This window comes from Pelophylax lessonae, assembly GCF_965119305.1.
Source record: "Pelophylax lessonae genome assembly, chromosome: 12".
Taxonomy (NCBI): Eukaryota; Metazoa; Chordata; class Amphibia; order Anura; family Ranidae; genus Pelophylax; species Pelophylax lessonae.
In genome coordinates, this window is record NC_138779.1 from 205,799,188 (window position 1) to 205,824,097 (window position 24,910).

Sequence of the window (24,910 nt, forward strand, 5' to 3'; positions counted from 1 at the left end):
ACATGAAGGCATGCTTTTTGCCACATTTTTTTGCGCAGCAAAACACGTTTCCTTGCGGTGCTATTAATTCATGACACAGCAACTGTGGTGCGCATTTTTCACGCAAACTGAGAACGCACATATGTGAGTGGAGCCCAATTACGCCAACAAATGTGTGTTTTCACTCTTTTGGGGTGCCTTTTAATAATTGGACTCCATTCAGTGTTCCCAGATCGCGTGCAAAGTGCGCATTGTGGTTGCGGTGCTATAAATTGTTAACCAACGCTTGCACCTTCTATGGGCATAAAGCTTTGCGCCTGGAAATGTAAAAAGCACGCTTTCTGCCACATTTTGTGCGCGGTATTGCATTCACATATCGCCTTCTTAGGTCACGTGAAAAATGCGTAATGTGCTTGCGGTGCCATTAATTAACAAACATGCCAAAGAAGCGCTTGTACCTTCTTTGGGTGTAGAGCTTTGCGCATGAAAACGTTAAAATCACCCTTTTTGCCACATTTTGTGCGCAGCAAAACACGTTTCCTTGCCACATTTGTTGTACCATTAACAATTCATGACACTACAACTGTGATGCGCATTTTTCACGCAAATTGGGAATGCACATCAGGGAGTGGAGCCCAATTACGCACCCAAAATGTGGCCAATAAATGTGTGTGTTCACTCTTTTTGGGTGCCTTGTAATAATTGGACTCCATTCACTGTTCCAAGGTCGCGTGCAAAATGTGCAATGCGCTTGCGGTACTATAAATTGTTAACCAACGCTTGCTCTTTCTTTGGGCATGGAGCTTTTCGCATGAAAACGTAAAAAGCACGCTTTTTGACACTTGTGCACGGCATTCCATTCACATATGCGCATTCTCAGGTCACGTTAAAAATGTGCAATGTGCTTGCGGCGCCATTAATTAAGAAATGCGCCAAAGAGGTGCTTGCACCTTTTTTGGGCGTAGAGCTTTGCATGTACTGTGAGATACTGAAGCAGAGCATGATCCCCTCCCTTCGGAGACTGGGCCGCAGGGCAATATTCTAACATGATAACGACCACAAACACACCTCCAAGACGACCACTGCCTTGCTAAAGAAGCTGAGGGTAAAGGTGATGGACTGGCCAAGCATGTCTCCAGACCTAAACCCTATTGAGCCTCTGTGGGGCACCCTCAAATGGAAGGTGGAGGAGCGCAAGGTCTCTAACATCCACCAGCTCTGTGATGTCATCATGGAGGAGTGGAAGAGGACTCCAGTGGCAACCTGTGAAGCTCTGGTGAACTCCATGCCCAAGAGGGTTAAGGCAGTGCTGGAAAATAATGGTGGCCACACAAAATATTGACACTTTGGGCCCAATTTGGACATTTCCACTTAGGGGTGTACTCACTTTTGTTGCCAGCGGTTTAGACATTAATGGCTGTGTGTTGAGTTATTTTGAGGGGACAGCAAATTTACACTGTTATACAAGCTGCACAATCACTACTTTACATTGTAGCAAAGTGTCATTTCTTCAGCACTGTCACATGAAAAGATAGAATAAAATATTTACAAAAATGTGAGATACTGTGTGTGTGTATATATATATATATATATATATATATATATATATATATATATATATATATATATATATATATATATATATATATATATATATATATATATATATATATATATAAAAATGTGTGTGTGTATATTTATGTATATTTTTGTATATTTATTTATATGTATGTGTATACTATGTGTATGTGTAACTTGATACCATCTGTGAAAAAGCTGAAGTTAAAGAGAGGATGGCTTCTACAAATGGATAATGATCCTAAACACACCTCGAAATCCACGGGGGATTACAGCAAGAGGTGTAAACTGAAGGTTTTGCCATGGCCTTCACAATCTCCTGACCTCAACATAATTGAAAATCTATGGATAGACCTTAAAAGAGCAGTGCGTGATAGACAGCCCAGAAATCTCAAAGACCTGGAAGACTTTTGTAAGGAAGAATGGGCAAAGATACCTCAAACAAGAATTGAAAGACTCTTGGCTGGCTACAAAAAGCGTTTACAAGCTGTGATACTTGCCAAAGGGGGCCGTACAAGATATGAACTCTGCAGGGTGCCCAAACTTTTGCAGACGCCATTTTTTTGTTTTCTGTTATTTTGGAAGTGTAAATGATGGAAATAAAATCTAACCTTTGTTGACATATTATAAGAATGTCTAATCTGTAATTTGATGCCTTTTGGAGATTTTTCCATCTTTCCTTGGCTTCTTTATGCACATTAATACAAATTTTTACCTGGGGTGCCCAAACTTTCAAAACCACTGTATGTGTGTGTGTGTGTATATATATTATGTGTGTGTGTGTGTGTGTATATGTATATATATACACACACACACACACACACACACACACACACACACACACACACACACACACACACACACACACACACACACATATATAAATTTTTTTTTCTTTTTTTTTTTTTAGCAGAGACCCTAGAGAATAAAATGGAGATCATTGCACTACTTTATGTCACACCGTATTTGTGCAGCTGTCTCACAAATGCAATTTTCTTCGAAAAAAATACACTTTTTTTAATTAAAAAATAAGAAAACAGTAAATTTAGCCCAATTGTTTTGTATAATGTAAAAGAGGATGTTATGCCGAGAAAATTTATACCTAAAATGTCATTCTTAAAAATTATGCACGCTCATGGAATAGCGACAAACTACTGTACTTAACTGACATTAAAATATGAAATTTTGCTCTCATAATACATTTGGGTGATATATCTTAACCACTTCCCGATCACCCGCCGCCTTCTTACTGCGGCAGGGTGGCTCTCCTGCACAAACCCACGTAGACCTACGTCTGTCGCATGCAGGAAACTAGGGGGCGAGTGCGCGCCGCCGGCGGGGTGCTCCCACCCCCACTCGTCAGCGGGGAAGCCGATGCAGCGGGCAGGCGGCTCCGATTGCCGCCTGATACCCGCGATCGCTCCCCGCTGAGAGAGAAGGGCGGTTGGATGTTGTAAACACAGCTGACCGCTCTTCTCCCTGAAATAATCACAGAGCTCCTGTGATCCTTCTATACAGGATCACAGGGCTCTGTGATCATTTCACAAGCCACGCCCCCCCACAGTTAGAATCACTCCCCTAGGCTCACATTTAACCCCTTGATCACCCACAAGGTTAACCCCTTCCCTGCCAGTGTCATTATTATAGTAACAGTGCATATGTTTAGCACTGATTACTGTAGTAATGTCACTGGTAACCTCAAAAATGTCAGTTAGGGGGTCCGATATGTCCGTCGCAATGTCGCAGTCCCGCAAAAAAAATCGCAGATCGCCGCCATTACTAGTAAAAAAAAAAAAAAAAATGACATAAATCTCTCCCATAGTTAGAAAATGCGATAACTTTTGAGCAAACCAAAATACGCTTATTGCTATTGTTTTTTTTTTTTACCAAAAATATGTAGCAGAAAACAAACAAACAAAAAAGCAGAAAAAAAATAAAATGTTAAAAAATTTTGATTTTTAATTTTTTGTTTTTGAGAAAGTCATAGCAGAATGTAGAGCTGCACGATTAATCGTATGAAAATCGCGATCTCGATTCACCCCTCCTGACGATCTAACCCTGAAATATGCTCAATTCTTTGCATAGCTGCATAGCAGAGAACAGCTGTGGAAAAAAAAAAAAAAAAGCCTCCTGGCAAACGGCTATCAGCAAAGTCTCCCAGTAACTATAAACAAAAATGATTACATTGTATCTTTTCCTTCCCTCTGCCAGGGAGAAAGGAAGTTTAACCTCTTAAAGACTGGATCTATTTCTGACATTTGTTGCTTGCAAGTTAAAATCATTTTTTTTTGCTAGAAAAGTACTTAGAACCCCCAAACATTTTATATATTTTTTTTAGCAGAGACCCTAGAGAATAAAATGGCGATTGTTGTAATATTTTATGTCACACTGTATTTGCGCAGCAGTCTTTCAAACGCAATTAATAGACTTTAATGAATAAAAAAAAAAAAAAAACGTAACAGTAAAGTTATCCCAATTTTTTTTTGTTACACAGAGAATCGTGAGAGAATCGTGATCTTTATTCCAAGCTAAAAAATCGTGATTCTCATTTTGGCCAGAATCGTGCAGCTCTAGCAGAATGTGAAAAATATTGTTTTGTTTTTTGTTTTTTTCAGAATTGTCGCACTTTTTTGTTTATAAAGCAAAAAATAAAAATCGCACAGGTGATCAAATACCACCAAAAGAAAGCTCTGTTTGTGGGGAAAAAAAGGACATCAATTTTATTTGGGTACAGCGTCGCACGAACTTGCAATTGTCCATTAAAATAACGCAGTGCCGAATCGCAAAATAGGGCCTGGTCATTAAGGGGGAAAATCCTTCCGGTCTTAAAGTGGTTAATAAATTGTCTCTGCTCAACATTCAAGAGGTCGACGCGTTTCACATTAAGTTGCTTCCTCAGGACCTTTTTACCTTGGCTACAAAGCGATATATCCTATTAAAAGAAAAATAATAATAAACTTAGACATACATTGTACATAGGTCTTATATGTTTCAAACCACAGCATGCAGTGCCCATAACATGACTTTCATAACCACTCGAGAGCTTCAGTAATGATGGCCGAATTACTTATACACTGTATATATTTAACCACTTGCCGACCGCTCACTGAGCTGGTACTGCGGCAAAGTGGCTCGTTATCGTCCAGCGACGTAGACCCATGTCGCTGGACTCCTCCCCTTCTCAGTGGCGCGCATGCCGCCGAAGGCTCGCTCCCGCTGTATTCAGATACAGCGGGAGTCGGGCCAGGGGAAGAGAGACGGTGATCACCGCCGCTCTTCCCCGATTGTCGGGGATCGAGTGTGGAGATCCGCCCTCTTGTGTAAACAAAGCGGGCGGATCTCCTATGTGACAGACAGCGACAGATTACAGGATTCAGCATAGCTGAACCTGCAATCTGTTTCTGTGTCACACAACCCCCTCCCCCCACACACGTCAGTAAGCACCAGGCATATATTTAACCCCTTGATCACCAATAAAGTTAACCCCTTCCCTGCCGGTGTCATTATTACAGTAACAATGCATATTTATAGCACTGATTACTGTAGTAATGTCACTGGTCCCCCCAAAAGTGTCAAAAATGTCAGTTAGGGGTCCGATCTGTCCGCCGCAATGTCGCAGTCCCGCAAAAAAAATCGCAGATCGCCGCCATTAATAGTAAAAAAAAAAAAAATGACATAAATCTTTCCCGTAGTTAGTAGCTGCAATAACTTTTGCACAAACCAATCAAAATACGCTTATTGCGACTTTTTTTTTTTTTTTTTTTTTACCAAAAATATGTAGCAGAAAACAAATTGGCCTAAAATGTTAAAAAATTTTGATTTTTAAATTTTTTTGGGGGAGGGATTTCATATAAAAAAATTTGAAAAATGTTATTTTTTCAAAACTGTCGCTCTCTTTTTGTTTATAGCGCAAAAGTAAAAATCGCACAGGTGATCAAATACCACCAAAAGAAAGCTCTGTTTGTGGGAAAAAAAGGACGTAAATTTCGTTTGGGTACGGCGTTGCATGACTGCGCAATTGTCAGTTAAAGTCGCACAGTGCCAAGTTGCAAAAAGTGGCCTGGACGTAAAGCAGGAAAATCCTCCGGTGGTAAAGTGGTTAAAATCCTTGATTTTTTTTTAAAATCTTTTTTATCTTATTTCATTTTTTATCTTATTTCATTTTTTATCTCCTTTTTTTTTTTTTTGCGGTGACAGGGTCACTTCATACCATATTTTCTTTCTCACCAGTCTATGAGGTCCCAAGGTATGATGGGGTCCTACCACATCTCTGCTTTCTGTAGCTGTGAAATATTGTGGTCTCCTGAAAGTGGGTCTTCATCTACTAATATGTCGATGTCAGCAAAAAATGGTTGCAAAATTTGGAAACCACAATAGACTCTCTGTATGCAGATACCAGAACCCATGACCTACCTATCGCCTATTGTAACCCCCCCCCCCCCCCCAGCACAGGGAATTCACATGCCGTGGATGCCGGTTCCTTTTTAGATCATTATCTTCCAGAAACAAAGTCGCAGCAGCATGAATCAGATACAAAGACTTCTTCTCATTCTTCACTGGACACAAGCATTGTCTATAGGTAAGTGGCTTGCACTGGGCTATACTGGGCTGGCTGGGAGTGGTCCAATAAAAAAAATGATTCTTCAGGTGTGGTGGAAATGATGTGCTGCATTTTATACCTTTTGTTGATTGCATAGTTGCATTGAATATGAAAAACTAAAATTAAATTTAAATTAAAATAAATAAAAAATATACAATATATGCCTTAAATCAGGGGTCTCAAACTGGTAGTCCTCCAGCTGTTGCAGAACTACAATTCCCATTAAGTCATTGCAAGGCTGACAGTTACAAGCATGACTCCCATAGGCAGAGGCATGATGGGACTTGTAGTTTGTCAGTTCGCCAGTTTGATACCCTTGCTCTAAATCTTAGGGCAGGGGTGTCCAAACTATGGCCCTCCAGCTGTTCAGGAACTACAATTCCCATCATGCCTAGTTATGTCTGTGAATGTCAGAGATTTACAATGCCTCATGGGATGTGTAGTTCCCCCAACAGCTGGAGGGCCGTAGTTTGGAAATTCCTGTCTTAGGGGCTAGCATTATTGTGTGCATAATGTACACTATATAACCAAAAGTATTGGGACACCTGCCTTTTCACACACATGAACTTTAATGGCATCCCAGTCTTAGTCCGTAGGGTTCAATATTGAGTTGGCCCACCCTTTGCAGCTATAACAGCTTCAACTCTTCTGGGAAGGCTGTCCACAAGGTTTAGGAGTGTGTCTATGGGAATGTTTGACCATCCTTCCAGAAGCGCATTTGTAAGGTCAGGCACTGATGTTGGACGAGAAGGCCTGGTTTGCAGTCTTTGTTCTAATTCAGCCCAAAGGTGTTCTATTGGGTTGAGGTCAGGACTCTCTGCAGGCCAGTCAAGTTCCTTCAATCAGTTTTTGAGGCGTCACCTATGGAGATTTTTATTGACCGTAGTTGACCGTAGCCATTCCGCGGTTGTGTGCAATTTTAAGCCGTAACATGTTGGGTATCTGTTTACTCTGCGTGACATCATCTTTCGCAATAAAAAAATGGGCTAACTTTACTTTATTTTTTTTTAAAAGCAGTGAAATGTATTTTTTCTAAAGAAATGTCGCTTGAAAGACCGCTGCGCAAATACCGCGTGACAAAAGATATTGCAACAAACGCCATTCTATTCTCTATATAATGTTTGGGGGTTCTAAGTAATTTCTAGCTAAAAATACAGATTTTACCTTGTAAACGACATGTGTCAGATATGGCCTCGGTCCAGAAGTGGTTAATATTGGCAGTAGTATTATTAATAGTAGTATTTTAAATATTATCATTATTATAATAATTATTATTATTAATAGTAGTATCAGAAGTAGTTTTTTAATATTATTTGTCATATTATTATTAGTAGTAGTAGCAGTTAAATATTATGTTTAGAAGTAGTAGTGGTATTAGTAAATTATTATTTTTTATAATATTATCATTAATATTATTATTATTGTTATTATTAGAAGTTGTAGAACATTTTTATTATTTGTAATATTTGTATTATTAGTAGTAGTATTTAAAGTAGTAGTATATTATTATTTGTAATATTACTATTATCATTATTATTAAAATTATTATTAGTAGTAGTATCACAAGTAATAGTTTATTAATATTATTTGTCATATTAATATTATTATTATCATTACTGTATTATTAAAATTATTATTTTATCTGATAAAATTATTATTATTATTATTATTATTATTATTATTATGTTTAATAGTAGTAGTTGAGGAATAGAAGTATTAGTAAATTATTATTATTTGTAATATCATTATTACTATTAGTAGTGGTAGTAGTAGTAGCATTAGAAGTAGTAGTAAATTATTATTATTTGTAATATTATTATTATTAGTAGTAGTAGTATTAGAAGTAGTAGTATATTATTGTTTTTTGTAATATTATTATTATTATCATTATTATTAAAATTATTATTAGTAGTAGTAGTATTAGAATTAGTAGTAAATTATTATTATTTGTAATATTATTATTAGTACAGTATTAGTAGTATTTGAAGTAGTAGTACATTATTATTATTTGTAATAATATTATTATTATTATTATTATTATTATTATTATTAAAATTAGCAGTAGTAGTTTATTATTATTATTCATTTTCTTTCTTTTTTTATTTTCCATTTTTACAACTTTTTGGCATTGTTAGTCTATTTCTAGCTATAATTTGCTCTGAGCATTTATTGGTTGCAAAAAATAGCACTTGTATTTGTATTATAAACCCCACACTGTATATCTTCTTATCTCTCCAGCACTGACCAATGTAGATGTGACTCAGTCTCCCCCGTCGCTGATCGTGGCTCAGGGGGACCAAGCTAAGCTGAGCTGTCTGTTCTCAGCATCTGATCATAATGTAAAAGGGGCGGTGTCATGGTATAGGACCGCCCCCGATGAGAACATGAGTTCCCATAATGTTGTCCCTCTAAAAGGCCGATTCTCGCTCACCTACCCGCGGACCTTTTTGAGCGAGGGAGACGGATCACTGATCATCAGTAACGTCAGCGGGGAGGACGCAGGGATCTACTACTGCAAAGTCCTGATGTGGGAGAAGGAGGAGGAGTCGGGGAACGGCACTCGCCTCATCGTGTACAGTAAGAAAGCTTTTTAAGAAAACATGGACAAACATTTAAAGAGGATCTCCAGCCAAAAGTGTCTTTTGTTAGTTGGGGATAGAGTGGGGGAAGGCTTAGATCTCCTGGTCTTTAATCACTATGAACAAAGAATATATCAGCCAGAAGATTTGCAGGTTACGACAAATACTACAAAACATATCCCTCAAATCTATTTTTTTTTAGCACTGTCTGTTCCTCCATTGGTAAAATTTTCCCTCGCTTCCTGTGAGGTCACAAAGACAGGAAGGGAGGAGAATGTCTCAAATAAAAGCCAGATTTTAGGCCAGATTCACCTATTTCAAAGAGTCCAAGATAATTTGAATTGTTGGTAAAAAAGTCATATAGAAGCAGTCAACATGTTTTGGGGGAGAGACCACTCCCCCTTTATTAGGGCTCAACACATTGCTGCTCAGCAACTGCTGTCAAGTTGTTACTCCATGTGGAGTATTAAATGTTGGTTATAATTTAGATATGTGAAGTCATTGTTTTCTCCGAATTCCTCCAAGTTTTACCCTGTGTTGAGCTCTGTTAAAAAAAGAAAAAAAGAAAGATTGGTGCTGCCCCGAAACACGTTGGTTGTTATCTTTTGTTACTTTTTTTACCTACAATTAAAATGGTCTTGGATTCTTTCATGAGGTTTTGGTCTAGTGTCCCTTTCTGTATTTCTATGCTTCCCAGCTGAGATTTTCTCTCGGTTCCCATTATGAGTGATGGAGCACACTAAGTGAGGGATCACAGGGTCAAAGAATGAGAGTTAAATGTTGGTTATAACTTAGATCTCTGAAGCCGCTGTTTTCTCTGTGTCCATCCAAGCTTCATCCTGTGTTGAGCTCTGATGAAGAAAGGGTGGTGCTGCCCCGAAATGTGTTGGTTGTTTTTTTTTTTTTATTTTAACCAAGCTTTATCCTGTGTTGAGCTCTGATGAAAAAAAGGTGGTGCTGCCCTGAAACATGTTGGTTGTTTCTTTTTATGTTATTTTTTTACCAACATTTAAAATTATCTTGGACTCTTTCATGGGGTTTTGGTCTGGTGCTTCTTTCTGTATTTCTATGCTTCCCAAGTAGGACTTTCTCTCAGTTCGCATTGCGGACGATGGGGCACAGAAAGGGAGGGATCACAGGGTCAAAGGCAGAGAGTTAAATGTTGGTTATAACTTAGATCTATGAAGCTGCTGTTTTCTCTGCATTCATCCAAGCTTCATCCTGTGTTAAGCTCTGATGAAGAAAGGGTGGTGCTGCCCGGAAACATGTTGGTTGTTTCTTTTTATTTTATTTTTTTTTACCAACAATTAAAATGATCTTGGACTCTTTCATGCAGTTTTGATCTGGTGCTCCTTTCTGTATTTCTATGCTTCCCAACTAGGACTTTCTCTTGGTTCATATTGGGGGCGATGGGGCACAGAAAGGGAGAGATCACAGGGTCAAAGGCAGAGAGTTAAATGTTGGTTATAACTTAGATCTGTGAAGCCGCTTTTTTCTCCGCATCCATCCAAGCTTCATCCTGTTTTGAGCTTTGATGAAGAAAGGGTGGTGCTGCCCCGAAACATGTTGGTTGTTACTTTTTATTTCATCCAAGCTTCATCCTGTGTTGAGCTCTGATGAAGAAAGGATGGTGCTGCCCCGAAACATGTTGGTTGTTTCTTTTTATTTCATCCAAGCTTCATCCTGTGTTGAGCTCTGATGAAGAAAAGGTGGTGCCGCCCCGAAACATGTTGGTTGTTTCTTTTTATGTTATTTTTTTTTTTACCAACAATTTAAATGATATTGGACTCTTTCTTGCAGTTTTGGTCTGGTGCTCCTTTCTGTATTTCTATGCTTCCCAGCTGAGACTTTCTCTCGGTTTGCATTGCGGACGATAGGGCACAGAAAGGGAGGGATCACAGGATCTGCTAGGAAAACTTGATAGATATTTTAACCTTTCCCTACAGAAAAATCCCAGAGTTCTACTTCAAGTCCATTTCAGAATATAAGTTCTTCATAAGCATCCATTCACAAAGCTAAAACCGCTCTAGAATATGATTCCGTTTTTCCAAAAAGCGACCGTTGTTTTTCAGCCGAGTGCAATGGGATCGGAGATTTTCAGTCATGTGGCTGGAATAATGTTGTTAGCTTTGTGCATTGAGCCTATAATGTCCTGTGTGGCACTTCCACCCTCCCAAACATTACCAATCCCCAAGACATGAATAAAATAAACATTGGTAAGTAGAGACAGAACTGACTTGTTTTTATGGCTGGAAACGACTCCAGCACTTTTATTAGTTTAGATAACACAGAGAGACGATCGTTTTATTTAAACCAACAACAATTACAGCCGAGAAGATTAAATTAATAGCGAGCGTTACATTTCCTCAGCCAGCGAGGCAGAACTGTAATATTACCAGAATTATTGTTGTCTTTCTAATTCTAAATATTGTTATATTTTTTAATGTTACTATTTCTTATTATTTAATTTTATTCACGTTGCCTATTCTACATTGTTTTACAAGTATATAAAATAAATACACGTATATAAAATACATACAGGTATATAAAATGTATATAAAATAAGTATAAGTATATTAAATACATGCAAATATCAAAAAAAGTGTATATAAAATAAGTACAAGTATATAAATTAAACACAAATATATCAATTCATACAAATATATAAAAGTATATATAAAATAAGTACAAGTATATTAAATACATACAAATATATAACAGTGTACAGTACATAAAATAAACACGCATATATAAATACATACAAATATATAAACGTATATAAAAAATAAGTACAGAGTGTATATTTGATAAATACAAGTATTTAAAATACATACAAATATACAAAAGTGTATATTTGATAAATACAAGTATATAAAATACATACAAATATATAAATGTATATAAAAAATAAGTACAAAGTGTATATTTGATAAATACAAGTATTTAAAATACATACAAATATACAAAAGTGTATATTTGATAAATACAAGTATATAAAATACATACAAATATATAAAAATGTAAATAAAATAAGTACAAGTATATAAAAACACACAAATATATAAAGGTGTGCATAAAATAAACACAAGTATACAATATACATGCAAATATAGAAAATGTATATAAAATAAATACAAGTATAAAAAATACATACAAATATATAAAAGTTTATACAAAATAATTTGAAGTATATAAAATACATACAAATATATAAAAGTATATATAAAATAACTACAAGTATATAAAATACATCCAAATATATAAAAGTGTGCATAAAATAAACACAAGTATATAAAATACATACAAATATAGAAAATGTATATAAAATAAATGCAAGTATATAAAATACATACGAATATATAAAATGTTTATATAATAAATACAAGTATATAAAATACATCCAAATATACAAAAGTGTATATTTAATAAATACAAGTATATAAAATACATACAAATATACAAAAGTGTATATTTAATAAATACAAGTATATAGAATACATACAAATATATAAAAATATATAAAAAAATCCAAAGTATATAATAAACATACAAATATATAAAAGCATATATAAAATAAGTACACGTATATAAAATACATACAAATATATAAAGGTATGCATAAAATAAACACAAGTATAAGAAATACATACAAATATAGAAAATGTATATAAAATAAATACAAATATATAAAAGTTTATACAAAATAAATTCAAGTATATAAAATACATACAAATATATAAAAGTATATATAAAATAAGTATAAGTATATAAAATACTTACAAATATATAAAAGTGTGCATAAAATAAACACAAGCATATAAAACACATACAAATATAGAAAATGTATATAAAATAAATGTATATAAAATAAATACACGCATATAAAATACATACAAATACATACAAATATATAAAAGTGTATATACAATACAAATATATAAAAGTATATATAAAATAAGTAAAATTATATAAAATACATACAAATATATAAAATAGGTACAAGTATAAAAATGACATTACAAATATATAAAAGTGTATATAAAATAAATACAAGTATTTAAAATACATACACATATACAAAAGTGTATATTAAATAAATACAAATATATAAAATACATACAAATATATAAAAGTGTGCATAAAATAAACACAAGTATACAAAATACATACAAATCTAGAACATGTATATAAAATACATACAAATATATAAAAGTGTATATAAAATAAACACAAGTATATAAAATACATACAAATATATAAAAGTATATATAAAATAATCACAAGTATACAAAATACATACATATATATAAAAGTTTATATACAATAAATACACATTTATAAAACACACACAAATGTATAAAAGTATATATAAAATAAGTACAAGTATATAAAATAAACACATAATGGAACACACTCCTCCATGGTAGTTGGACAGTGTTGATGGAATTACTGCACAGTATGACAGGTCCTCATAGCTCAGTGCAAGTCAATGAAGTTATATAGAGGGATGGTGGGAGGCCAATAATAAAAATGATTCAGGTACTTATGCTAGCTGCCGGTAAAATGCAATCAATTATTTTAAAAGTCCAGCTGAATTATTACTGTAGTTTAAAATACATTTCAGGATTTACAGTTTGCTTTCTATAGTACAGTAAGCAGCCACAGCCAAAGTCGCAAAGCCTGTCCACTGCCAGCATGCAGCAGAGAAGGACCCTTGCTCTATGTGGGAAAGCAAAGGTCTATTTGCAGCCCCCAACCCCGCCCCCCCCCCCCCCCCCCCCGGTCCTTGCAGAGTGTTCTGCATTGGGATTGCTCTTCAGTAGAATATTTGACAGGCTTAAACCCCTTGACTACACTAGCACCCCGCAACTTCTTGCAGAGTGGCCCCATTCACCTGAATGGGCTGCGTTCAAGGGGCACTGTGCTTGCCAAAAGTGACAGGAGGTATAATATAAAAAGAAGGCGAAAAACCCGAGCAGAGCATTAACCAACTTGCTCCAGCAAAAATTCCTTCCTGATCCCCCGAGAGGCAATTGGATATTCCATGGATCAACTTTACCTATAAATATTAGTACCCACTTATATTATGTACACCCAGGAAAGAATCCAGGCCTTTTTAAAGCAATCTACTGAGCTGACCAGAACCACCTCTGGAGGGAGTCTATTCCACATTTTCACAGCTCTTACTGTAAAGAAACCTTTCTGTATTTTGAGACGAAATCTCTTTTCCTCTAGACGTAGAGAGTGCCCCCTTGTCCCCTGTGATGACCTTAAATCGAATAACTCAACACCAACTTTACTATATGGACCCCTTATGTATTTATACATGGTGATCATATCCCCCCTTATGTATTTATACATAGAGATCATATCCCCCCCTTATGTATTTATATATGGAGATCATATCCCCCCTTATGTATTTATACATGGAGATTATATCCCCCCTTGTGTATTTATATGTGGAGATCATATCCCCCCTTATGTATTTATACATGGTGATCATATCCCCCCTTATGTATTTATACATGGTGATCATATCCCCCCTTATGTATTTATACATGGTGGTCATATCCCCCCTTATGTATTTATACATGGTGATCATATCCCCCCTTATGTATTTATACATGGAGATCATATCCCCCTTATGTATTTATACATGGAGATCATATCCCCCCTTATGTATTTATATGTGGGGATCATATCCCCCCTTATGTATTTATACATGGTGATTATATCCCCCCTTATGTATTTATACATGGAGATTATATCCCCCCTTATGTATTTATACATGGAGATTATATCCCCCCTTATGTATTTATACATGGAGATCATATTCCCCCCTTATGTATTTATACATGGTGATCATATCCCCCCTTATGTATTTATACATGGTGATCATATCCCCCCTTATGTATTTATATGTGGAGATCATATCCCCCCTTATGTATTTATACATGGTGATTATATCCCCCCTTATGTATTTATACATGGAGATTATATCCCCCCTTATGTATTTATACATGGAGATCGTATCCCCAACCTTAAGTATTAATTCATGGAGATCATATCCCCCTTATGTATTTATACATGGAGATCATATCCCCCCCTTATGTATTTATACATGGTGATCATATCCCCCCTTATGTATTTATACATGGTGATCATATCCCCCCTTATGTATTTATATGTGGAGATCATATCCCCCCTTATGTATTTATACATGGTGATTATATCCCCCCTTATGTATTTATACATGGAGATTATATCCCCCCTTATGTATTTATACATGTTGATCATATCCCCCCTTATGTATTTATACATGGAGATCATATCCCCCCTTATGTATTTATACATGGAAATCATATCCCCCTCTTATGTATTTTATATATGGTGATCATATCCCCCCCCTTATGTAGTTATACATGTTGATCATATCCCCCCCTTAATCTCCTCTCCTCAAGAGAGAATACATTCAGTTCCTCTAATCTCTCCCCATAGCTGAGCTCCTCCATGCCTCTTATCAGTTTGGTTCTGCACTTTCTCCAGTCCCCTGATATCCTTTCTGTGAACTGGTGCCCAAAACTGAACTGCATATTCCAGATGAGATCTTACTAATGATTTGTACAGGGGCAAAATTATATCTCTCTCTCTGGACTCCATGCCTCTCCTAATACAAGAAAGGACTTTGCTTCCTGTTACACCCTAAATATAGAAAACATGGTCCAAAAGGTGGACTAACCCTTTAAATAGAAAATGTTTTAACCACTTAAGCCCCGGAAGATTTTACCCCCTTCCTGACCAGGGCCTATTTTGTGATTCGGCACTGCGTGACTTTAACGGACAATTGCGCAGTCGTGCGACGCTGGACCCAAATGAAATTGACGTCCTTTTTTCCCCACAAACAGAGCTTTCTTTTGGTGGTATTTGATCACCTGTGCGATTTTTACTTTTTGCGCTATAAACAAAAAAAGAGCGACAATTTTGAAAAAATAGCAATATTTTTCACATTTTTTTATATGAAATTCCCCAAAATCAAAATTTTTTAACATTTTTGGCAAATTTGTTTTCTGCTACATATGTTTGGTAAAAAAAATCGCAATAAGCGTATTTTGATTGGTTTGCGTTTACTAACTAAGGGAAGGATTTCTGTCACTTTTGGTGTTTTTTTTTTTTAACGAGTAATGGCGGCGATCTGCGTTTTTTTTTTTTTTTTTGCGGGACTGCAACATTGCAGCGGACAGATCGTACCCTTGACTGACATTTTTGACACTTTTGGGGGTACCAGTGACATTACTACAGTAATCAGTGCTATACATATGCACTGTTATTGTAAAAATGACACTGGCAGGGAAGGGGTTAACTTTGTTGGAGAGGGAGGGGTTAAATGTGTCCCTAGGGGCGTGCTTCTTACTGTAAAGGGGCGTGGCTTTTCATGTAACCACAGAGACATACGATCTTACATAGCAGGACCGTATGATCTCTGCAGTTACACCAGGGAGAATGACAGGCGGCTTTGTTTACATCAGCCGCCTGCCTTTCTCCCTCTCCAGCGGACGATCGCGAGTGACCGGCGGACATCCGAGCCGCCGGTCACTCGCGCTGGAGTGTCCGAGAACGAGCGGGCGAGTGACGTATATATACGTCACTTTGCCCAGGAGGGGCTGACCGCCACCGTATATAGTCGTGCGGCGGTCGGCAAGAGGTTAAATGTGTTTCAAAATTAGATTTCAGCTGTAAGACTCTATCTGATGTTGCACAAGAGGTTCCAGAACACCTATGGGAACGCCTAAACTATTGCTATTATTATTTTTTACCACCAGCTCGTCCATCGCAGCCAGAAATTTACCTAAAGGTGACCACAAACCGCGAGGAAGGGATGACCCTGACCTGCATGACATCGGGATTCAACCCTGGTGACATCACCATGAGCTGGAACAGCACTGGTCTCTCCCTTCCAGAAACGGGACCCCTACGAATATGGAAGTCCCAGCATGGCATTGCCCAGGCTGACCTCCCTCTCGTCCTCCCAGCAGGATTCCAACTGCAGCGGGTGGAGATACGATGCATGGTCCACCACCTTTCTCTTGCAGAGCCGCTCTACGCCAGCTACTCCCATAGTAAGTGCTGCCTTCATACACCGGGATGAACAAAGCCACTTTACCAAAATTGATTAAGCTGTAAAATTACCAATTTGTTTTTTTTTTTTTTATCGAACGTTCATTTTTTTTTTTTTTTGGGAGGGCCATGTGTCTTATTATATCCATATTTAGTGTGTAACATGACACGTGGTCACATTCCGCGACCCCCAGCCCTTCATTGGGATGCAAACGAAGCAAGAGCCTACGCATTTCACCTGTGTGCATTTAGTTAAATGAAGTTTGTATAGAGTAAGAGAGGGTTATAACCCCTGTCAGGGTTTTTTTTTTTTTTTGCCATCTGTGTCCCAATTGAGTGATTTTCCTTCATTTCCTTCCCCATAGCTGCAACAGGAAGTGGGAGGAAATCCCTCCAAGGTGAGGGAATCCCTGGTTGTTACCAAAACTAGTGTTCCCATTGGAAGATTTACCCTCTATTCCATCATTTTATATAGAATAAGGGAGGGTTATAACCCCTGTCAGGGTTTTTTTTTTTTTTTTTGCCATCTGTGTCCCAATTGGGTGATTTTCCTTCATTTCCTTTCCCATAGCTGCAACAGGAAGTGGGAGGAAATCCCTGGTTGTTACCAAAACTAGTGTTCCCATTGTAAGATTTCCCCTCTATTCCATCATTTTATATAGAGTAAGGGAGGGTTATAACCCCTGTCAGGGTTTTTTTTTGCCATCTGTGTCCCAATTGGGTGATTTTCCTTTCCCATAGCTGCAACAGGAAGTGGGAGGAAATCCCTGTTTGTTACCAAAACTAGTGTTCCCATTGGAAGATTTCCCCTCTATTCCATCATTTTATATAGAGTAAGGGAGGGTTATAACCCCTGTCAGGGTTTTTTTTTTTTTTTTTTTTTTTTTGCCATCTGTGTCCCAATTGGGTGATTTTCCTTCATTTCCTTTCCCATAGCTGCAACAGGAAGTGGGAGGAAATCCCTGTTTGTTACCAAAACTGGTGTTCCCATTGGAAGATTTCCCCTCTATTCCATCATTTTATATAGAGTAAGGGAGGGTTATAACCCCTGTCAGGGTTTTTTTTTTTTTTTTGCCATCTGTGTCCCAATTGGGTGATTTTCCTTCATTTCCTTTCCCATAGCCAAACAGGAAGTGGGAGGAAATCCCTCCAAAGTGAGGCAATCCCTGGTTGTTACCAAAACTAGTGTTCCTATTGGAAGATTTCCCCTCTATTCCATCATTTTATATAGAGTAAGGGAGGGTTAAGGTTGGGTTATAACCACTGTCAGGATTTTTTATTTTTTATTTTTTTATTTTTTTTTTCTGTGTCCCATTGGGGAGATTTTCCTTCACTTCTTTTCCCATAGCCAAACAGGAAGTTTTTCCCCACAAATGGAGCTTTCTTTTGCTGGTATTTGATCACCTGTGCAATTTTTTTTTTTTTGCGCTATAAACAAAAAAAGCGACAATTCTGAAAAAAAAAAAAAAACAATATTTTTTACATTCTGCTATAAAAAAAATCAAAATCTATATTTTTTTCAGAATTTTAGTCCAATTTGTATTCTGCTACATATTTTTGGTAAAAAAAATCCCAATAAGTGTATATTGATTGGTTTGCGCAAAAGTTATCACGTCTACAAATCTCGTCATTTTTATTTATGTTTTATTTTTTGTTTACTAGTAATGGCGGCGATCAGCGATTTTTAGCGGGACTGCAACATTGTGGTGGACAGATCGGACCCCTAACTGACATTTTTGACACTTTTGGGGGGACCAGTAACATTACTACAGTAATCAGCAGTGGTGGCCTGTCCATTGGGGGCGAAGGGGCGCCACCCCCCCCATCCATGCATCCTGCCCCCTAATCTACATGCAGGGCGCCGGACGCATGGATTCCAATGGGGTTTTTTTTTTTTAAGCACGTGATTAGAGCCAGAGGCTCTAATAGGTTTAAAAAAAGGGTGGGCTCAGGGCGCAGAGCCCTGAGCCCTGAGCCCACCCAGTTGTATGACAAAAGTGAATGAACATTGGCTATTATCATACTGATTCTCCTCCCAGCCATTCAGGAAGCGGGTCGTGAGTCCCCTCTCCTGATTGGCTGAAAAGGGAAGCGATTTTACTGGGCATTGGCCAGGAAGAGGGAGGAGACTCACAGCTACTTGTTGAAGGAGGAGGTAAGGATGCTGGCTGTCCGGCTGGCCAGCCGTCCGTCCGTCCGTCCCAGGGGGGTAGTGGATTTGACCGACGGCTGGCCAGCCGGTCATCCCGCATGCGAGGGGGATGTTGGTTTTGCCGCCCCCCCCCCCCCAATGATAACCGGCCGCCACTGGTAATCAGTGCTAAAAATATGCACTGTCCCTGTACTAATGACACTGGCAGGGAAGGGGTTAACACCAGGGGCGATCAAAGGGTAATTGTGTCCCTGGGGGGTGCTTTCTAACTGTGTGGGGGATGTATTTACTGAATGGACACAGAGACCCGTGTTCCTAAATAGGAGGAACACAGGATCTCTGTGTTCATCACTGACAGAACAGCGGTCTGCCGAGTTTACAAGGCAGACCTCCATTCTGTGAGATGGGGAAGATGGAGATCTTGTGTTTCTGCTAAGCAGGAACATGGATCTCTGTCTTCCCCCAGTCAAAGCACCTCCCTCACACACAAAGCACTCCCTAGGAACACATTTAACCCTTTGATTCCCCCCCCCCCCATGTTAACCCCCTTCCTTGCCAGTGTCATTAGTACAGTGACAGTGCATATTTTTTAGAACTGATCACTGTATTAGTGTCACTGGTCCCCAAAAAGTGTCACTTAGTGTCAGATTTGTCCTTCTGCAATCTCGCAGTCCCGCTAAAAATCGCTGATCGTGAGTAAAAAAAAAAAAATAAAAATAAAAAATCCATAAATCTATCCCAAAGTTTGTAGACGCAATAACTTTTGCGCAAACCAATCAATACACGCTAATTTGGATTTTTTTTTAGCAGAATGTATATTGGCCTAAATTGATGAAGACATTTGATTTTTTTACATTTTTTTTTTCATTGCATGTTTTATAGCAAAAAGTAAAAAATATTGTTTTTTTTTTTTTTTTTTTCAAAATTGTCGCTCTTTTTTTGTTTATAGCGCAAAAAAAATTAAAACCGCAGAGGTGATATATATATATATATATATATATATATATATATGTATATATATAGTACTTCCCTTTACATTTGGATTCTTGCCTTTCTTGCACTGTTTAATAAATAAGACCCATATCCTGAGCTACGGACATCTTACTCTGCTGCTCTTATAGGGTAATCTCTGTTCCCCTCCCTCCTGCGATGATTTTGAGTAGAGCCCAATTTTGGCTCAGCCTAAACGCACACTTGATGTAACATTCAGGATCTCCCTCTAGATGGCAGCAGATCAATACATGAATGTGCACAAGCAATACATGTACTGTACATAAGGAGCTTTGAGGCCTATTCCACCCTTTGTACAAAATGTATAAATGCGTCCCTATTGTAAAAAAATATTTAAAAATAAGTTTGCCAAGATTATTATTAATATTATTATACAGGATTTATATAGTGCCAACAGTTTGCGCAGCGCTTTACAATATGAGGAAAGACAATACAGTTACAATACAATTCAATACAGAAGGAATCAGAGGACCCTGCCCTTTAGAGCTTACAATCTAGAGGGGTTTCAATACAGGAGGAAGATCTGAGCTCATTTGCATGTAAAATGCCAATTGCTACCTTCCATGGAAGCCCATGCTGCCAGATTCATTGGCTGAAGATTATTATCTGTATAATTATTATTATACGGGATTTATATAGCGCCAACAGTTTGATACATCGGATACTTTTATTTCCATTTGGCATTTCCCCAATTCCAGGCAGGTAACTGCACCTAGAATTGGCCAAATTAAATCTGAGGTCCAGCCTTCCCTTCAGTCTTGCACAGTTGTGCCGGCTTCTCTCCTGTATTGAAATGGCTTACTCTGATTTCACTGCACACTGTGAGCTTCTCACAATGTTCATTAGAAGCTGCAGAAAGTCATATGGAACCTGCCTCATTTCCTGGCTGGAGGACATCCGGCATCATTTAGTCCAGCCTTTCTCAACCTTTTCAACACACAGGAACCCTAGAAATAATTTTCAGGTCTCAGGGAACCCCTGCTAAAAATTACTATATTTACAACTTTTTTGATCAGTGGGAAGAATGCTCCTTACACTTGTGGACATTGGGAAGAATTACCTTCTTCCAGATAGCTAAAAAGATCAGTGGTATCAGGGGGAACTTATCTGAGAGGCAGGAATTGCTCATTGCTCAAGGAACCCCTAGCAACCTCTGGAGGAACCCTAGGATTCCACGGAACCCTGGTTGAGAACCACTGATCTAGTCTTTCCTCCCCAGCCTTACTGTTCTTGGCCCGCCCATATGATTTTCTGGATTTGAGTTCTTTCAATCATGGAGGCTTCGCTACAGAAATGGGCGTTATAATTTCTCCTAATTTGATCCAAATTTTTTAAAAAATAGTGTTTTATATACACCTTAACCTGTTTTTGGGAGCTTATAAGTGCTGGTAGGATGGGTGGGCCTTAACGCCCAGCCCCCAATATATGTGTTGCTGTCTTGTTCTAGGAAACGATACATCATCAGCACCGCTAGAACAGTCATCTGGCAACAATATGGACCTGATAGGATGGGTTCCCCGGTGACATCAGCAATGTGCAACCAATCACAGTGCCACACAACTCACGGTCAACTAGAAACCGGTAGCCCAGGCTCCTGATGACATTCGTACTGTGCATCCAATCACAGTGCTATACAGCTCATGGACCTATGCTGATAATTGGCAGCCAGTAGATTGGGCTCTCAATGATGGTCACAGTCAACTGGCAACAATTAGGAATGGGTAGGACGGGTAATAATGACATCAGCATTGTGCAGCCAATCATAGACTTGCATAATCTGAAGTCCCTCCTACCAGCCATCGGTGTTGTTAATTGGGAATCGTTAAGAAGGTCTCCCAAAGACACCAGCACTGTGACATCAGCTCATGGACCACTATTGATAGTTGGCAGCCAGTAGATTGGGCTCTCAATGGTGGGCAGGGTCAACTGGCAACAATTGGGATCCGGTAGGACTGGTTCATTATGACATCAGCACTTTGCAGCCAGTCACAGTGCCACACAGCTTCCAGTCAACTATCGACAATTGGGAGCTGGTAGGACAGGCTCCCAATGACATCAGCACTGTGCAGCCAATCATAGACTTGCATAATTTGAAGTCGCTCCTACCAGCCATAGGTGTTGTTAATTGGGAATCGTTAAGAAGGGCTCCTGATGACATCGGCACTGTGACATCAGCTCATGGACTACTACTGATAATTGGCAGCCAGTAGGACAGGCTCTCAACCACAGTCACGGTCAACTGGTGACAATCCGGAGCTGGTAGGATGGGTAGGACGGGCTCTCAATGACAGTCACGGTCACCTGGTGACAATCCGGAGCCGGTAGGATGGGTAGGATGGGTAGGACGGGCTCTCAATGACAGTCACGGTCACCTGGTGACAATCCGGAGCCGGTAGGATGGGTAGGACGGGCTCTCAATGAGAGTCACGGTCAACTGGTGACAATCCGGAGCCGGTAGGATGGGTAGGACGGGCTCTCAATGAGAGTCACAGTCAACTGGTGACAATCGGGAGCCGGTAGGACGGGTTCCCATTGACATCAGCACTCTGCAGCTAATCATGTTGCCACACAGCTCATGATCCACCATAGAGAATCAGGAGCCAGTAGCACATACATCAGCACTCTGCAGCCAATCACAATGCCGCATAATCTGAATTCCCTCCTACTGGCCATCGGCGTTGTTGATTGGGAGTCGTTAAGAAGGGCTCCCGATGACACCAGCACTGTGACATCAGCTCATGGACCACTACTGATAATTGGCAACCAGTAGGACAGCTCTCAATGACAGTCACGGTCAACTGGTGAAAATTGGGAGCCGGTAGGACGAGTTCTCGATGACATCAGCACTTTGCAGCCAATCAGTTTGCCACACAGCTCATGATCAACCAGTGACAATCGGGAGCCGCTAGGACGGGCTCCCGATGACATCAGCACTGTGCAGCCAATCAATTTGCCACACAGCTCATGATCAACCAGTGATAATCAGCAGCCGGTAGCACAGGCCCCCATGATATCAGCACTGTGCAGCCAATCACAATGCCGCATACTCTGAATTCCCTCCTACTGGCCATCGGCGTTGTTGATTGGGAGTCTTTAAGAAGGGCTCCCGATGACACCAGCACTGTGACATCAGCTCATGGACCACTACTGATGATTGGCAGCCAGTAGGACAGGCTCTCAATGACAGTCACGGTCAACTGGTGACAATTGGGAGCCAGCAGGACAAGTTCTTGATTACATCAGCACTAAGCAGCCATTCAGTTTGCCATACAGCTCATGATCAACCAGTGATAGCCTTGGGTGTCATGGTCCGTTCAAAGTGCCGGCTCCCACCAATGGACAGGGGGTATTCCACCCTGAGGACTTTCCTAACTGATATAGGCTGCTCTCTATTAGAGAATCACATCTGTTTTTTACTTTTAGATATTCTGGAGTACGAAGCCATGGTGTACCAACTTGTAGAATACCTGAATATCCTTAAATTAAGCATCGTCTTTGGCCTTACAATCGGCATTCTTCTCACAGGTAGGTTCATCCTGATCATTGTTTCAGTACAGGTTTCCGATAAAGTGGAACTCCACTAAAAAAATATATAATTTTTTTTTTTTTTATTTATTTACATTTATTGCTATCACAAGAGGACTAACAAGCAGACCTTATGATAGCTTTGGGCAGGTGTCAGGTCATCTTTATGGAGTTAAAAATGGGTGATAACCGTGCAGCTTACTTTTATAATATTTTGGTTTACATGTTTGTCACATTTTAAGTTGCTGCTTACTGACTTAGCAGCTTAGTGCGGTTATCACCCTCAACCTCGTAGTGGTGACGTCAGCACGCCGCGACCGACGTACGTTTTCCTCAAATGTGACGTTTTCAAGGTTTTAACATCTTTATGGAGACATTGGGGTCTGTTGGACCCCTAGTGTCTCCCTGTCCTCCAAAGCAGCTAACCAAGCACAGATTGTGCTTCTTTAGCTGCTTCCCTTGCTGTAACAGCCAGGGAATGGTGGCTCGGAAGGGAATGGCGGCTTAATTCATCACAGAGGAGATCAGGGGGTTAGATGTTCCTACATGTACTCTGTGTGAAGCTGTCCTGTCTGCTTACCCCAGTTCCGGGCTCCTCAGTGGAACCTGAATGCCCAGAACCTCAGCTAACTGAACAATACTTTTTTGTTATATTATTGTCTATTAATATTTTGTGTTTTTTTTTTTTTTTTGCAGTAATAAAAAGATGTAAAAACTAATGAGTCCGGCACATGTGTAAGTAAACTCACTCTCCATTAAACTAGTCCATGTATTTATATAGAACTCCACCCAAAACCTAAAATTTAAAGTGTCCACCCGAAACTGAATCCTATTTCTGCTTAGACATTGGTAGTAGTGATGAGTGTATCCATAGCCCACTTACCAGTTCACTTGGGGGAGCCGGGTCTCCATGGCTTCTGGTCAGCAGGTGAGCAGAATCTGTAGAGCCCCCCTCTTTTATTCGGTGATGGGGGCACAGGGGAAGGTTTGTACCCCGAGCATGGAACTGAGCTGGTAAGGAAATACCATACCTCCATATTAATGTACAGTCTGTCTAAAGCCAATTTTTTTTACTAAAATTTGCAAAGATTATGGATTGCCTAAATTCCAGGAAGATTTTTTAGAACCCCCCCCCCCCACATGCAATTCTACATCCACTATAGTATAAACCAGAGCTCCTCATGTTGGACATGGTGAAGGTCCTTCCATTAGAGATGCAGCTGCAGAAAGAGTGCTGCCCCCAAATTTCTCTCTTCTGCTGTTTGCTGGCCCGGCTGAAATTTATGATATTGCGCCCCCTAGAGCTGGCTCCTGTTTCTTGGTAGATTCCAAAGAGTTAATTTGCCTAATCATCTCTTGAGCCTTAAGCCC

General features: G+C 38.9%; 1 gene segment (V, D, J or C); it reads left to right on the plus strand.

Moving 5' to 3' along the window:
* The first annotated feature begins 8,311 nt into the window (after positions 1–8,311).
* Positions 8,312–24,258, plus strand: LOC309568996 (Ig alpha chain C region-like). The segment is given in 4 exons: positions 8,312–8,734; positions 16,557–16,853; positions 23,438–23,539; positions 24,236–24,258.
* The last annotated feature ends 652 nt before the right edge of the window (positions 24,259–24,910 follow it).